Below are 16667 nucleotides of genomic sequence, written 5' to 3'. Positions count from 1 at the left end.
CAAACTCGGAGACCGGAATCAGGACCATGTGCTCCAGCTAGGAGTGAGCCTTAACTCTGCTCATCCTCCAGCTCCCCTTCTCACGTCCACACACTTCCCCTTCCCTGCACAGAGTGCCCTAACTTACCTCCTCCCGACCACAGAGAGCAGCTCCTCAGCAGTCAGGTTCAGAGGTCTCCCTGCTAGCCTGGAGTGGGAAATGTGTTGTGTGTTGGTTTCACTGCTAGAGAGATCCTTCGTTGCCCCCAAGCTTGACAACACACTCCCTAGGAGGAAGGTAATGCCACAGTGGCGACCGTACTCTTGGGGACGCCACAAGTGCACTGAGGCCCAGCCACTGCTGGATGATGCTGCTGGTACATTGACCCAGACCACTACATTCCCCTCGCACTCTACACTGCCATAATCTGACCCAGAGGAAACTCAGGTTCCCCTTCCCACATACTATACCACCTTACACGGTGACAAAGAGGAAGGTGCAGATGAAAGTGCAGGTTCCTTGAGCAGGTGGGGGGGCATACTCATGCGCGATGGCACTGGCACAGGGCACCGCATAGTTCGCAAAAGTGTCTCTGCCGGTAGGAGGGCCTAAACAGCCAAGTGCAGTGAGATGGAAGATGGGGACGACAAGGAGTTCAGAGTAGTGCTGGGATTCCCTAGCAAGGAGACTTATGTAATTGTTTTCAATGTTGGGACAGCAATTTTTGGGGAGCACTATACTCTGATGAATGATATATGGGGCCCACCATACACTGGAGCATTCCAAAGGTGGACATCAGACACTGGAGCAGCATTTAGAGGGCCCATTATACACTAGAGCAGTAGAAATGGGGCCCATTATATATGGAGCATTATTTGGGCCCATAAGACAGTGGAGCTTCATCCATTGGGACCAACATATACTATAGCATTATGTGGAGCTCATCATATACGGTTTGAAACATTATATGGGATCAATACTTCCATGTGGAGAAATATATGGGCCTCATTACTCTGTATAGCGCACTAAGCGCTGGCCATAATACTGTATGGAGTTATATACTGTCCGTTTTTGGAGGTATTGGAGAATTTAAAATGGATATCAGTCATGAGATGTAAGAAGTGAAGTATTTTTCATTGTACTATACTGCTATTTCTCTGCCGTATCGGAGCATCATGAGTTGTGGTATGTGTTAAAGGGGCGCTCTTTGGCCCTGGGCCCACGAAAACCTGGAGCCAGCCCTACCCCCCCACAACTGTAGCCAAATAACCCCATTTTTCAGTGCGTAACTAGGATTATGAAGTAAATTAAGGTTGGCAAGCTTAAGTAATAAGAATTGATGCTTTTAGCATTCAAATGGGCACTGTAGGTGTCTTTCCTGTCCTCCTCTCACTGCCGACTTTAATTCCCTATTGACTTACATTGGGTTTCGTGTTTCGGTCGGACCCCCGACTTTTTCCTATAGTCGGCCGATTTTGCTCAACCCGACTTTTGGAAAAGTCGGGTTTCATGAAACGAAACTCAACCCTAAAAAACCAAAAGTCGCTCAACTCTAATTGTCATTCCTTTTGCAGTACACGATTGACAAGTGTGCACCATACCTTCTGCTCCTTTGCAAATGGTTGGTTATCCGCCTCCCCTTCCTCCAGCCTATTCCCATATTTAGAGACACAGTTGTTTACTTGTACTTTGTACATTTTCAAAACATTTTGATATCTTCAGAGTCTAGTGTGACTGATTGTACATTTTCAAAACATTTTGATATCTTTAGTGTCTAGTGTGACTGATTGTCAGTGATAACAAAAATTCTCCATTAAATGTCATCTGCTTAACCCAGCAGGAAGTACAGCAGCATCTAAAAAACCCTAAAGTTGAGAAATCCCCGGGCCCAGATAGGATACATCCCTGAGTACTGCAGGAATTAAGTACAGTTATTATTTTTAATCTTTAAAGATTCCATAATAACAGGTTCTGTACCACAGGACTGGCGTATAGCAAATGTGGTGCTCCAAATATTCAAAAAGGGGACAAAAACTGAACTTGGAAATTATAGGCCAGTAACCTTAACCTCAACTGTAGGTAAAACCCTGCAGGGTTTTCTAAGAGATAGTACACTGGAGTATCTGAAGAAGAATAACCTCGTGACCCAATATCAACATGGGTTTATGAGGGACCATTCCTGTCAGACTAATCTGATAAGTTTCGATGAAGAAGTAAGTTCCGGACTGGACCAAGGGAATGCAGTGGACGTGGTGTACATGGGCTTTTCAAAAGCTTTGATACGGTGCCACACAAAAGGTTGATACATAAAATGAGAACAATGGGGATAGGGGAAAATATGTGTAAGTGGGTTAAGAGCTGGCTCAGGGATGGGAAAAAAAGGGTGGTTATTAATGGAGCACACTCGGACTGGGTCATGGTTAGCAGTGGGGTACCACAGGGGTCAGTATTGGGCCCGCTTCTTTTTAACATCTTTATTAATTACCTTGTAGGAGGCATAGAGAGTAGAATTTCAATATTTGCAGATGACACTAAACTCTGCAGGGTAATCAATACAGAGGAGGACAATTTTATATTACAGGAGGATTTATGTAAACTAGAAGCTTGGGCTGATAAATGGCAAATGAGCTTTAATGGGGATAAATATAAGGTCATGCACTTGGGCAGAAGAAATAAGATGTATAATTATGTGCTTAATTGTAAAACACTGGGCAAAACAGTCACTGAAAAAGACCTGGGTGTATGGGCGTGTAGGGTATATGATATATTATGCCTCTGCTCTTCTCTTCCATCCCTGTGCCGTATGTTATTAGTGTGTATATATTTGTAATATATGAAGGTACTGCTACACAACTTAGTGTATTACCGCTCTTATACAATGTTACTGTTACACTGTTATGTGTATTACCTTGTCCTACTGAATGTATATATGAATAATGTTATGTTTTTTTTCCTGATTCTGCTATGTATAGTGTACAGGGTAAGTGCAGTGTTCATGATTGTATGCAAATTGCCTCTTCAGAAAGAAAGAGGACTTTTACTCTACAGCGCCACCTATTGGTAGTAGCGATCCTACAAGTCACAATCAACCCTTTAACGAGTCTTGTAGTATGACTTAGGATACAAGCCAAATCAGAATCTCAATTTGCAGACACGGTGTTTCGAGCTGTTGGCTCTCGTCAGTGCAAAGTATGAGATCTGATTTGGCAAGGTGAGAGGCTCTGGACTAGGGTCTAAGAAGTAAGGTTTCTCCTTGCGGAGAGTGACATGCCAGCTGTGGCTTGTCAAGGTAAGGAGACTTATTCGCCGTGCAATGCTCCTCTGGGAAAATAATATGCAAATTGCCTCTTCAGAAAGAAAGAGGACTTTTACTCTACAGCGCCACCTATTGGTAGTAGCGATCCTACAAGTCACAATCAACCCTTTAACGAGTCTTGTAGTATGACTTAGGATACAAGCCAAATCAGAATCTCAATTTGCAGACACGGTGTTTCGAGCTGTTGGCTCTCGTCAGTGCAAAGTATGAGATCTGATTTGGCAAGGTGAGAGGCTCTGATTCATTGTTCATGATTGGACACTAGATGGGGGCATTTTAGTGTATAGTATAATAGGAGTAGGAAAACCTGTTAGTTAATAGCTAACAATAGAAAGGGCATGCTGCAGGGTAAGCAGGAGCTTTTCATGAATTGTAAGGAGTTCGGGTCAGGATGCCCTTCTGTGAGCATGGGCCCAAGGGCCCAGTGCTAATATCCAATTTCGCTTGTGTGGGCTTATGTGCTCAGGAATAGTTTGACAGCTATGTAACATTCAAGCTAGGAGCTCAGACATCCACTGCACCAGGCCAGGACAGCAGCAGACCAGTACAGCAGGAATTCACAGCGGACTAGGACAACGCAGGGACACAGGTGGCTCCAGAATGTGGCAACTTATCACTTGGACTGATGCTCTCAGAGCCATGGTGAACGGCTGAGGGAACTTCCAGATACAGTGAGTTTGGACCAGGAGGATGCTGTGTCATTGCAAAGGACAGAATAGAAGGGCAGGTCACTCTCCATGTGGCAACTGACTTCGGGAGCTGATGATCTTACGTCTGGGGGTAAACAGACAGGTGAATGTCTTCCCGTAGCAGAACTGAACAGGGAGGATGCTGAGGGCTCATCTGGGACTGTCCGACCCAGGTACGTGCTGTACAACTGTGAGAGAAGTGCAGGGAAAGAGAAGGAACAATGCAGTGTGAAACCTGTGATTAATGCTGTGAAGACTATGGATGTGCTGTGTAGAGAACCCAGGAAAGATGTTCTTGTTAAATGTGAAATGGACTGAGTCTCAGCTAATACAAATCCGCCTGGAGAGGGTCCCCTGCAGCGTAGGGAAGATCCTGAAGGAGATGGACCTGAAGACACAGGTATGCAGACTAATGAACGTTATTTTCCTGTTAGGGGAGGTCCTGGCTGAATCTTACAGGTGGACGACAAACTCACATTTAGTGGCCAGTAGAGAAGGCTGGTAGTGCAATAAGAGAGACTGTGCTGCTGTGTTAGAAGATACCTTGAATTCTACCACAGCAGCGCAGTCTCTTATTGCACTACCAGCCTTCTCTTTGTACCAAGTCCTTGGACCTTGTGCAGACTGCTGCAGCTGTTTTATGCGATTATAGGTGTTGTGACTCTCACAACCCTATCAGGTGAGCCTAACACTTGCTGTGCACTCATCTACTTTCCATACAGACCTACGCTTTGGAAGCGCCCTGTCTCCCCCTTTTCATTTAGTGGCCAGTGTCAGGCAGCTGCTGCAAAGGCAAATACAATAATGGGATGCATTAAAAGAGGCATAGATGCTCATGAGGAGAACATAATTTTACCTCTATACATGTCACTAGTGCGACCACACTTAGAATACTGTATAAAAACCTCATGAAAACCACATTCATCACAGCAATTATAATATAGAATATGATGGTATCATCATATGATCATAAATGTGTGGACAATATTGGAAAAATCGCCAAAACCATAATGCACAAAAATAGACAACGATCAAAAAAATCCCAAAAAGATTGTTTAAATATACAAAAAATATTTTATTAAATTTGAAGATACAAGGAGAGGAAGGGTTACACGCAATGGCACATGCAAAAGTAGGGCACTCAAAAAGACATAATATACAGCATTATAAGGAGAATGTGTCTATATTATATAAGTTCATCATCTATATTGCACATTCGCCATATAGCCTCAATAAATTAATATTATATCTCCTGCAATAGTTACATCACTATCAAAGTACATCAACTGATGCTATTACCTGACTAGGAAGCAAGGAGTAAGTCCAGGAGTGCCCTCCCCGATGCAAGTTTCAGCTGTAAAGCCTTTTTCAAGTGGTGTGGGATTAAGAGGAAATGCGGGTATAAAAAGCACTCCTGGACTTACTCCTTGCTTTCTAATCAGGTAATAGCATCAGTTGATGCACTTTGATAGTGATGTAACTATTGCAGGAGATATATTAATTTATTGAGGCTATATGGGGAATGTGCAATATAGATGCAATATAGATGATGATCTTATGTAACACAGACACATTCTCCTTACCATTATAATACTGTATATTATGTCTTTGTGAGTGCCCTACTTTTGCATGACCATTGGGTGTAACCCTTCCCCTCCTTGTACCTTTGTGGGGAGGTTGAGCTGACGGACAGGTCTGTCTGTAGTGAGAGACAGAGAGATAGCGCAGTGTGGGCTGAGATAAAGTGAAAAGGGTGTTATGTGGTAGTTTGACCATTGGAGGGCAGTGGGGAGTATAGGAGGGTGACTGTGTAACTGCCATGGGTCAAGGTAACTGCCATTGGTCAGAGGTTACTGTCAGGTGATAGTGGGCGGAGCTACTGGGACTGGGAGTATAAGAGGTCAGGGAAGGTTCTGGAAGTTCCACTCAGTCAGGGGAGCTCACAAGAGAGGAGGGTCTGCTGTGAGGAGAGGTAGCAGAGAACCCTCAGAGAGAGAGACTGAAAGTGGAGATGGTCACGGGGGGTGACCCAAAAGGACAGTGGCTGCGGACAGAGACAGACTGTGAGTCTCAGGTGGACGGCATACTCTAAAGGGCGCAACGCTGTGGTGAAAGTGCCTAGGGCAGCCACAGTGTGGACTAATCCTGTGACGAAGTACGGTGGTCGTCCAGAAAACGGCCAATAAAATCTGAACTGTTGGACACAACCCTTGTCTCTGTCTCGTGTCTGCCGACACCAAGAGGTGGGTCACCCCCCCAGCTCTGTGGGATCAGCATCACAGCACACCTTCCCCGCTTATCCGCACTATCATCAGAATCTCCTCAGCACCACCTTAATTGCCACCCTCAGCCGTCGGCCCTCATCACCCCTACATTTGGCGTAGTCGGCAGGATCGCTGCCACAAAGACAACATCTTCAGCGACATGCCTGCCAACGAGTACCAGAAGACCCCCTAAGCTGTACGGGGTGAAGAATTTTAATCTTCCAGTGGATTACAATTTGGTACTGAGCTTAGAGTTTCTAGCTGTCAAAAGTCAAAACCAGAGCAGAAAAGTGGACTGTTAATATGGCTGTGACGTATCAGCGACAAGAAGAAACCCAGGAGTTTGAATCCATAACTGACAATCCAGGACTGTGTCGCATTCGTCCCTGTGGGGACCGGCTTACATCAGAAGGCAGCCGCCGGGAGACCTGTTCCTGGGAGCCAGTCACAGTGCCCCGTGCCCCGATGCAGCTGCTGATGGAAGATCTATGGCGATTGGAGGAGTGGTGGGACAACCTGCTGGGAGCTGCGACGCCGGGGAAGCTGAGCGTTCCCCTGGCTCAATCGGCGCCATCACAGACAGAGCCCACCCCCATGCCCAGTGCAACAGACAGGTCCCCGAGCCCGGGCATCAGCCCTCAACCGCCTTGGACGACTCCTGGCTCTATAGAGACTACGGCCCTGGATGAGCTCACGGCTCTTGATGACCATTCTGAGCCGGCGTGGAACCAACCCACGGCCACCCTTGCCATGCTATGACATCCGGTTGTGGCCTGCTCATCAGAACCTGCCGTCATCACGGGCCCGCCACAGCAAACCGCGGCCTATGGAACAACACCCACGGCTGCCGTTGTTGCGTCCGCAGCCATGACTGCGGCCTATTTACCGGAGCCCACGGCTGCCTTGATTCCGGTTGTGACCGACTCTCCAACTTACCTGAAGATGCCGTGGCCTCCTCAGTCCCGCCTGTGACTCCGGTGGCGACCTGCTTCCCCTTGTCCGTGGCCGCTACTGCTCCACCCTTGACTGCGGCCTGCCCACCGGACTCTGCGGCCTGTACTGGACCCTCTGTTTGGGTTGCGGAGATAATTGAAAAGAAAAAGGCCAGAGAGCGGGAGGTGTGGGCGCTACTCCATAAGGAAGGAGAGGCCGCTATGTCTGTTCCACTATCATACGGGCAAATTGTGCACCTGAACAAAGGAAAGGGATATGGTTTCATTCGGGACCTTGCCACCGGCTATAAGTTCTATCTAAATGTAGCCTCCGTCCACAATGTACATGACCTGTGGGAGGGAGGCTTGGTCTCGTATAAAGAGAATAGGGTTTTATGTGGTAGTTTGACCATTGGAGGGCAGTGGGGAGTATAGGAGGGTGACTGTGTAACTGCCATGGGTCAAGGTAACTGCCATTGGTCAGAGGATACTGTCAGGTGATAGTGGGCGGAGCTACTGGGACTGGGAGTATAAGAGGTCAGGGAAGGTTCTGGAAGTTCCAGTCAGTCAGGGGAGCTCACAAGGGAGGAAGGTCTGCTGTGAGGAGAGGCAGCAGTGAACCCCCAGAGAGAGAGACTGACAGTGGAGACGGTCATGGGGGGTGACCCAAAAGGACAGTGGCTGCGGACAGAGACAGACTGTGAGCCTCAGGTGGATGGCGTACTCTAAATGGTGCAACGCTGTGGTGAAAGTGCCTAGGGCAGCCACAGCGGGATAGAGCCATAGAGGACGCCATGAACGGTAATACAAGGAAGAGAAAGTACCCGGGTCTGTGTAAAAAGTGAAGTGTGGACTAATCCTGTGACAAAGTACGGTGGTCATCCAGAAAACGGCCAATAAAATCTGAACTGTTGGACACAACCCTTGTCTCTGTCTCGTGTCTGCCGACGCCAAGAGGTGGGTCACCCCCCAGTTGTGTGGGATCAGCATCACAGCATACCTTCCTCGCTTATCCGCACTATCATCAGAATCTCCTCAGCACCACCTTAATCGCCACCCTCAGCCGTCGGCCCTCGCCACCCCTACACCATCATATTTAATAAAATATTTTTTGTATATTTAAACATTCTTTTTGGGATTTTTGATTGCTGTCTACTTTTGTGCACTTAGAATACTGTGTACAGTTCTGGTCTCCAGTGTACAAGAAAGACATAGCTGAACTGGAGCGGGTGCAGAGAAGAGCGACCAAGGTTATTAGGGAACTGGGGGGTCTGCAATACCAAGACAGGTTATTACACTTGGGGTTATTTAGTTTGGAAAATGAAAGGCTTAGGAGTGATCTTATTACAATGTATAAATATATGCGGGGACAGTACAAAGACCTTTCTAATGACCTTTTTACTCTTAGACCTATGACGGGGACAAGGGGGCATCCTCTATGTCTGGAGGAAAGAAAGTTTAGGCTGGAGTCACACACAATGTATAAAAATACGGTCCGTATTTTACGGCCGTAATACTCAGAAATGGTCCCTAAACAGTGATCCGTATGTCATCCGTTGTCAGGGTGTGGCCGCGTATTTTGGCCATGTAAGCATCCGTATGTAATCCGTATACCGTTTTTTTCTCGCAGGCTTGCAAAATGGACATATAATGGATCCCTTTGACAGGTTAAAACCCAAACGTAAGTATAGATATTAAATCACAAAACTCAAGATAAAAAGCGGACGGCACCGCTGTTACCGTGTGACTACAAATGATGCGCGGCATGCAGAAGCCCAGCAGCTGGGAATCTCGGGTGCCAGACCTGGAAACAGTCAATCCTGGGAATCCATGCGAAGAGAAGAGGTCGCACTCATCGAGATGGAAGTTTCACTGATTTATTGACATATCATGAACATGTCAAGTCGGGGGAGTGACATAAGGAGTGCTAGAAAGGCTGACAACGGCCGTTTCGCGCTGCTCGAGCGCTTCAACGGGTCCAGAATCTGGACCGTGAAGAAGGCGGGTTCTACCGCTGAAACGCGTAGTCCTATCTGCACGACTTTCATGCGTTATTGCTGTTTTGAACTGCTTGGACCATTGCATTTTAATGGATTTATGAATAAAAAGAAAAAAATTTTTAACAGCATCCTGGATTGCTCACGTTATTGCTGGACTTTGCTTTGTCGTTGTTCACATTTGTATGGATGGACTCCTACATCCAGATCCGGGCACAACGGAGTTAACCAGGTCAGCTGAGGTTCCAGGTGGTTCACAGGAGTGAGCTGGTCTACATTGTTGGATATATATATATATATATATATAAATATATTTACATTTCATACAGTTCTACATAGCAGAATAGCCGCTAATTCAATTGCCGGCTTCTGTAAAATCATTCCCAAACCCGACATGAAATGACACATGGTTTACATACAGTAAACCATTTCATTTCATGTTTTTTTTATATGTCCCTGACTAATAATTAAAGTAGGGTTTGTGTGTAAAATTTGGGATGTCTAGGTGTTAAATTAAGGGGTTAATTATTTGGAAAAAAAATGCATGGACTCCCGTGGCAAAATCGCAACCAGAGAGATAAAACAGGTGAGTGGGGGCAGATTTTAATAGCCTTGAGAGAGACCATTGTTTTTGGCCCCCTCCCGGCTACAAAAATCTGCCCCCAGACACCCCAGAAAAGGTGCATCTATAAGATGCGCCTTTTCTGGCACTTTTCATCTCTATTCCCATTGCCCTGTAGCTGTGGCTAATGGGTTAATATTAATGGCTTAATGTCATCTTGCAATTGGAAGGTGACATTAAACCGATTAATAATGGAGAGGTGTCAATTAGACACTTATCCATTATTAACCCTAGACTATTAAACGGTTAAAAAACACACACAGGCATTATTAAAAATCATTTTAATGAAATAAAGACACCTAGTTTTTGACAAGATTTATTGCTCTGCTAATCCAAAAAGAAACCATCATCCTGTAACAAAAATAAAACAAAAAATCAACCATATCCCTACCTCTCTGCTGCTCAGTCACGTCCCCCGCTGCAATCCATCAGAAGGGGTTAAGTGGTTTACACAGGGACCGGTGCTAATGCAACCAGCCCCATGTAAACCACTGCCAGAATGAATTAGTTCATCTCTGCGCTCCCTGGCTGCCCAGAGATGAATTAACTACCGTGGGAAAGTTTCTTCATTGTTTCCACCGCTCATCAGTTCACCTCAGGTCAGCCAGGGACTCCGCGCAGCCTCACTGACGTCACTGGCTGACCTGAGGTGAACTAATGAGCATCGGAAAAAATGCAGAAACTTTCCCACGGTAATTAGTTCATCTCAGGGCAGCCAGGGAGGCTGCGCAGAGATGAAATAATTCATTCTGGCAGTGGTTTTACATGGGGCTGGTCGCATTTTGCGGCTATTCTGCTATGTAGAACTGTATAAAATATAAATATATATATGTGTCTCAATGACATGTATATATATATATATATGTATTCTATGTGTATATAGCTATTCTTTCATTTCTTTATTAAACCTGTCAGTGTGATTTTACTGTATCGCGCACTGAATTGCCGGCTTTTCTAAAGGGCACCGGGTGCGTATTTCTCGAAAGTCACACATCTGGTCCGTGTGTAATGCGTTTTTTTTTGCGCACCCATAGACTTGCATTGGCGTACTAAGGGCGTAGTGCGCTGACATTCGCAGCATGCTGCGATTAGCATGGACCGTAAAATATACGCGAGAAATATACGGCTGATGGGAGCTACCCCAGAGAGAATCATTGGTCCGTGTGCAATGCATGGTTTTAACGCCTCTCACTCGTACGTATTTCTCTCTAGTGTGACGCCGGCCTTAAGCATACTCATAGACGCGGATTCTTTACTGTAAGAGCAGTGAGACTATGGAACTCTCTGCCATATGATGCTGTAATGAGTGATTCACTGCTAAAATTTAAGAAGGGACTGGATGCCTTTCTTGAAAAGTATAATATTACAGGGTATATATATTAGATTCCTTGATAGGGTGTAGGTCCAGGGAACTAGTCTGATTATCCGTATGTGGCGTCGGGAAGGAATTTTTTTCCCCAATGTGGAGCTTAGTGTTTGCCGCATGTTTTTTTTTTTGCCTTCCTTTGGATCAACATGTTAGGCTATGGGTTGAACTAGATGGACTTAAAGTCTCCCTTCAACCTTAAATACTATGTTACTATGTTACTGCTCAGAACAGAAATACAGTACATGCCATTACACTTTTTTGGCATACTATTAATATGGCTATTAATGGTTGTCTCAGAATTGCTCTCCCACACTGAATGTGTTTGGGCAAATCCTCAGGATCCATTGATGGCAGCTCCCTTTGCAATTGCCAACCAAGGACTTCCCGGATGTGTTTGATGGAAAGCAAGTGCAGAGATGCTGAAAACCATGGTAAGCATATTTAAGCCATATTGACTGCTCATAGTAGCATGGACAACATTTAGCCTGTCATGTGTAAAAATGGTTCCTGAGACACTTTGGAGAAATGATCATACAACTGTTTCCATAAGTAATAAGCAATCCATTCTGTGCAGCAAATTAAATTGCACTTTACATACCATGCATAAGGTGTCAATGTCTGCGCAAACCACCAGAAGGTGTTTGCATGACATGGGGGTACAAAGCCAGACATTCAAATAGAGTTGTTCTTTTGAGCTGATGCCAAAACTCTCAAAGGCTATTATGGTGCAGAGCAATGGATGCTGAAATGCATGTTTATCCTCTTTATCCGATGACATTTTGTCTTAGATGCAGTTATAGCTGGGGATTGTTCTGCTAACAATGTGAGCAACATCGTGAAGAAGACTTTTTGAGGGAATGTCACACTTACATTACTTGTGAGTTTATGGTGTGAGGTGGCATAATGTAGTCTAGTTAGACCCCTTTAGACTTCATTCCAAATACAGAGCAGCTCTGCATTACAATGGTTTCTTAGAGGACCCAATGGTACAATCCTAAACTAATATTGAGAGAAGGACAAGAGTGACATTCCATTGTGAAGGCCACTTCATGGTACTGCACACCTGGTCTCCAGCTCAATTTTCCGCTATCATTCCATCCAAGAGAAAAGGGACTCAGCGTTGACATTAATTCCAGCTTTTATTGCCGTCTATATGCCAAAATAGCCTAAGGGTCCCTTTTCACTTAGCAATGCACCAGCGATCCCGACAACAATGCAACCTGGTAGGGATCGCTGTTGCATCACTAAATGATCGCTAGTGAGCTGCCAAACAGGCAGATCTCTTCAGTGACGCAGCAACAATCCAGCGATAAAACACAACGATGCATGCTGGCCAGCGGAACGCCGACGACGAAAAAATGGCCCAGGACATTCCTGCACGATCATAGAAACATAGAATCGTACAGTTGGAAGGGACCTCCTGGGCCATCTGGTCCAACCCCCTGTTCAAAGCAGGATTCCCTAAATTCATCCCAGCCAATATCCAGCAATAGCCAGCAGGCAGGCGGTCGCTGGTGCGTGTCACATGTAGCGAGATCGCAGGCGAGATTGCGGTTGCGTCACAAAATAGGTGACACGTTAGTGATCTCGCTAGCAATCTCGCTATGTGAGATGGGGCCTTTAGCCTTCTCTAAGGATTGTTTGCTTAGAGATGAATTGATCACTCATGGTCTAACCACCGTAAGTCCTGCTGCAGGAGACATGTAGTACTACAAGCTGATGTTTCATGTGATGAAATAAAATGCTTAGAAGGTCAAGGCCCACTTTACTTAGCTGCTTTCTCTGGCTGATTTAGGGGAGTACAATGAGGAGAACCCCCATCTATAGCATTCATATGCCACAATAAGGCATATGTAGAAAGGCTGATTTTATGAGACTATCAACAAAATTTGTGATTCTACTTTTCTACATTTTCAAAGTCAGAATACTAATTTAAGTAAAATAAAGAACATATTTCTCAATTTACTGAAAAACATTAAGCTCTTATTGTAAACCATGCATTTTCACAAGTCAATAGTACCAATAAAAAATTAATAAGAATATTATACTTTTGTAGTCCAAACATAACTGCAAATCCTTTTATTGATATTGTGCTTGATATAGATAGATATCTAGATATAGACAGTGAGCTATTGTGCTATGGGTGCATTAATAAAGTTGTCAGGAATACTATTCTGGCCTTCATTTCATTCCATTTGTATCTGAACAGAAGTGTTTTATTAGCAGCGCTGTGCTTGGGGTCAAGGGAGACAGCGCTGCCAATTCATAGCTGTTTGGACATTAATGGGATTATAGAGGAAGCAGTAAAACATTTGATGAGAAACTTTGTAGCAGCAAGAAGCAGCCACCTTGTGAGGCTCAGAACTTATGAATCATAGAACTGACAGGTAAGTGTTTGCTATGTCTATCAAGGGGCGGTGGAATGACTGCCAAGATCTTGAGGCAGGGGGATAACTCCATATGGCCAATGTGTGTATGGTGAGCTCGCTGAGAGGAAATTGGTCCTGGCTACCTCTTCCTTTCCTTGGCAGGAATGAATGTGTGAACAGCTGGTATTCTCCTGGGGAACAGACATATATACAAAGCATTATACACAGCACTCATTTAACCCTCACTACTTACTAACGATATGTTAAGCTTTTAAAGGTTTTCATATACCTGTACTTTCTATCCTAAAATGGCACTGAAGATAATGAGTAGATATTACAGTTGATCATATCTTTTCAAATTCAAATTCACCAGGTACAATGAAAATTCCCCCAAAATTTCATTTACAGCCAATCGATTCATCTCACTATTACAAGACGACTTACTGTAAAGACATATGTAGCACTCTACAATCTACTAGGACTCATACAACAGCGAGAAATCCGAACAACAGACGTCCAATAATTAAAATAATATAAATATTTTATTCACAAAATTAATAACATTACAAAAATTGTTGGGAAACAAATACCAAACGGAAAGGGCAAAAGCTAGGAATTTGTATAGTTCCACAATATAGCACATGAATGTAATAAATGATTACAATCAAAAAGGATCAATCAATGCAAAAATGTGCAAATATAACTATAAAGTGCCATGCTGATGTGGTAGTGGCAGTAAAGTATTCCCACATCTGATCGTGGACTTGTGCATGCTGATACGATCTTTAATCGGTTGGGTAGTTTCCCCGATATAAAGAAGTCCGCATGGGCATTTGATCTGATATACTACATGTGTAGTGTCACATGTAGTGAAGTCTTTGATTTTATACCGCTTGCCTGAGTGAGGGTGATAAAAATGATCACCTTTCAACACGTTACTACACTGGTTACAGTGTAGGCATGGGTAAGTACCTGTTTTAGGTGTGGAGAGAAATCTCTGTGTTGTAACTCTAACTCCTGAGCCCATGTCTGCCTTGATGAGAGTGTCTCTAATGTTTTTAGGGCGTTTATAGCAAGGTAAAAAATTCTGGTGAAATTCTACAACCTCCGGATGAGCCTCCCTCAAAATGCCCCAATATTTCCGTATGGAACGGTGTATGATGTTTGCATATGGGTGAAATGTATGGACAAATGGTATCCATCCCGTTACTGTAATACGAGTGGCAGTTGGAGGTTGGAGTGCATGGTCCAATAGGTCAGGCGTGTAACCTCTTGCCTGAAATTTTGTGTACATTTCATTTAGTCTAGTTTTGCTGACCACAGGGTCAGAGACAATGCATTCTACCCTCCTGAACTGTGATGAGGGTATTGATCTCTATGTGGAGAGGGGGTGCAAACTTCTGTAATGTAACAAACTCTTACGATCCGTGGTTTTGACAAAAAGATCAGTGCTCAGTGGTCCCTCTTCACTCTTTATGACCTTCGTGTCTAAGAAGCTAACCTCATGTGTGTCCCTAGTGATGGTAAAGGACAGGCCAGACCAAGCTGTGTTTAATGTATTATGGAACTCATCTAATGTGTCTGCTGGACCAGTCCAGATACAGAAGACATCATCAATGAATCTCTTCCAGACTAGACAGTAGGTCCTGAAGAGGGGGTTGGGGTACACTACATTTTCCTCAAAGGTCGCCATTAACGTATTAGCGTAAGGTGGTGCGACGTTGGACCCCATCGCGGTCCCTTTCATCTGTAAATAAAATGTATCCCCAAAAAGAAAGTAATTCTTACTCAATACCAATGTCAATAGTTCAATACAGAAGTTGACCATATTACCATCCATCTCTGATCTCAATAAACGTCTTCTTACGCAACTGATACCCAAATCATGTGGGATGGATGTATAGAGGTCCTTTACGTCAAAGGACACCAGAAAGGAATCTCCAGGGACAGGACCTAAGGACCGTATTATTCTAAGGAAGTCCCCTGTATCCAGCAGAAATGATGATGCCTGGCGTGTAAGGGAGATGCCTGTCATGGTAGTGTAGGGAAGGTGACCTGACGGACGGACAGACTTGTCAGAATAGAGAAAGGAAGGTTTGCACAGTTTAGAGAGGTGTCAGTTATTACAGTGGGGAAACAGCTAGGAAAGTGTAGTGGACGTGCAGTACCTTGGGTTGATCATTAGAGGGCAGGGAGGAGTGTGAGAATAGGACTTGACATCAGCTTAGGGCATAAGAAACCGTTGGTCATGGGGGGTGGAGTTAGAGGGAACAGGGAAAGATATAAACAAGAGGGTTCCAGAAAGTTCCAGTCCCCAGGGGGAGCTCAAGTGACGAGGAGACTGTGACAGTTGTGGCACTGTGAGGAAAACCCAACCAGGGGGACTGAGGAGAGAGAAAGTCAGGGGGGTGGTCCTGACACGAAGTACCGTAGTAAAGAAGAGGCTCCGGGTATAGGACACCGTGTTTGGAACGACGTGCGACCAGTAACATTACTGTTGGTGTACAGGCCTACGGCAGCCACAGTGACGGAGCTGTCAGGAGCATCACAGAGAGAAGAGGGGGACGGTATGCATATAGACGTCCCTGGAGAAAGCACGGTGTCCCCTTGTGTATTGTAACCGGAGTGCTGTGAAGGAAGTGCGGTGTACTGTGAGGCCGTCTGGCGGATGGCGAGAGAGAATAAACTTGGACCTGTTGCACCCGAAACTTGCCTCCAGCTTGTGTCTGTATGTCACTGCGCGGTATACAGAGGGACCACCCCCCCAGCCTGGCCCACCAACCCTACAGTAGTATGAGGCAGTTTGAGGAGGTAATGTGTGAGGAGCGAGTAGAGGAGAGAAATGTGTAAATGGTCAGTAGAGTTGGAAGTGTGAGGGGAAAGTATGGGGGAGAAATTTATAGAGTGATAAATGTCTGGTGGGAGAAAAGTGCACAGAGACACAAGAAATAGACTAGGTAGTATGGAGGCAGTATAGATAGGGGACAGCAAGGGGGACAATGTGAAGGCACAATATGGAGTAGACAGTATGCAGAGACTGGGAAAGTGAGGGGGCACAGCATAGATACTGAGCAGTATAGGATGGATAGTGTGAAGTGGTGCCCAATATGGAGAGTACAATGTGGAGGC

Source organism: Dendrobates tinctorius, unplaced genomic scaffold, assembly GCF_039654945.1.
Source record: "Dendrobates tinctorius isolate UK_male_01 unplaced genomic scaffold, ASM3965494v1 ptg000037l, whole genome shotgun sequence".
Taxonomy (NCBI): Eukaryota; Metazoa; Chordata; class Amphibia; order Anura; family Dendrobatidae; genus Dendrobates; species Dendrobates tinctorius.
The sequence above is the reverse complement of the archived record's forward strand: the minus strand, read 5'-3'. Positions refer to the sequence as shown.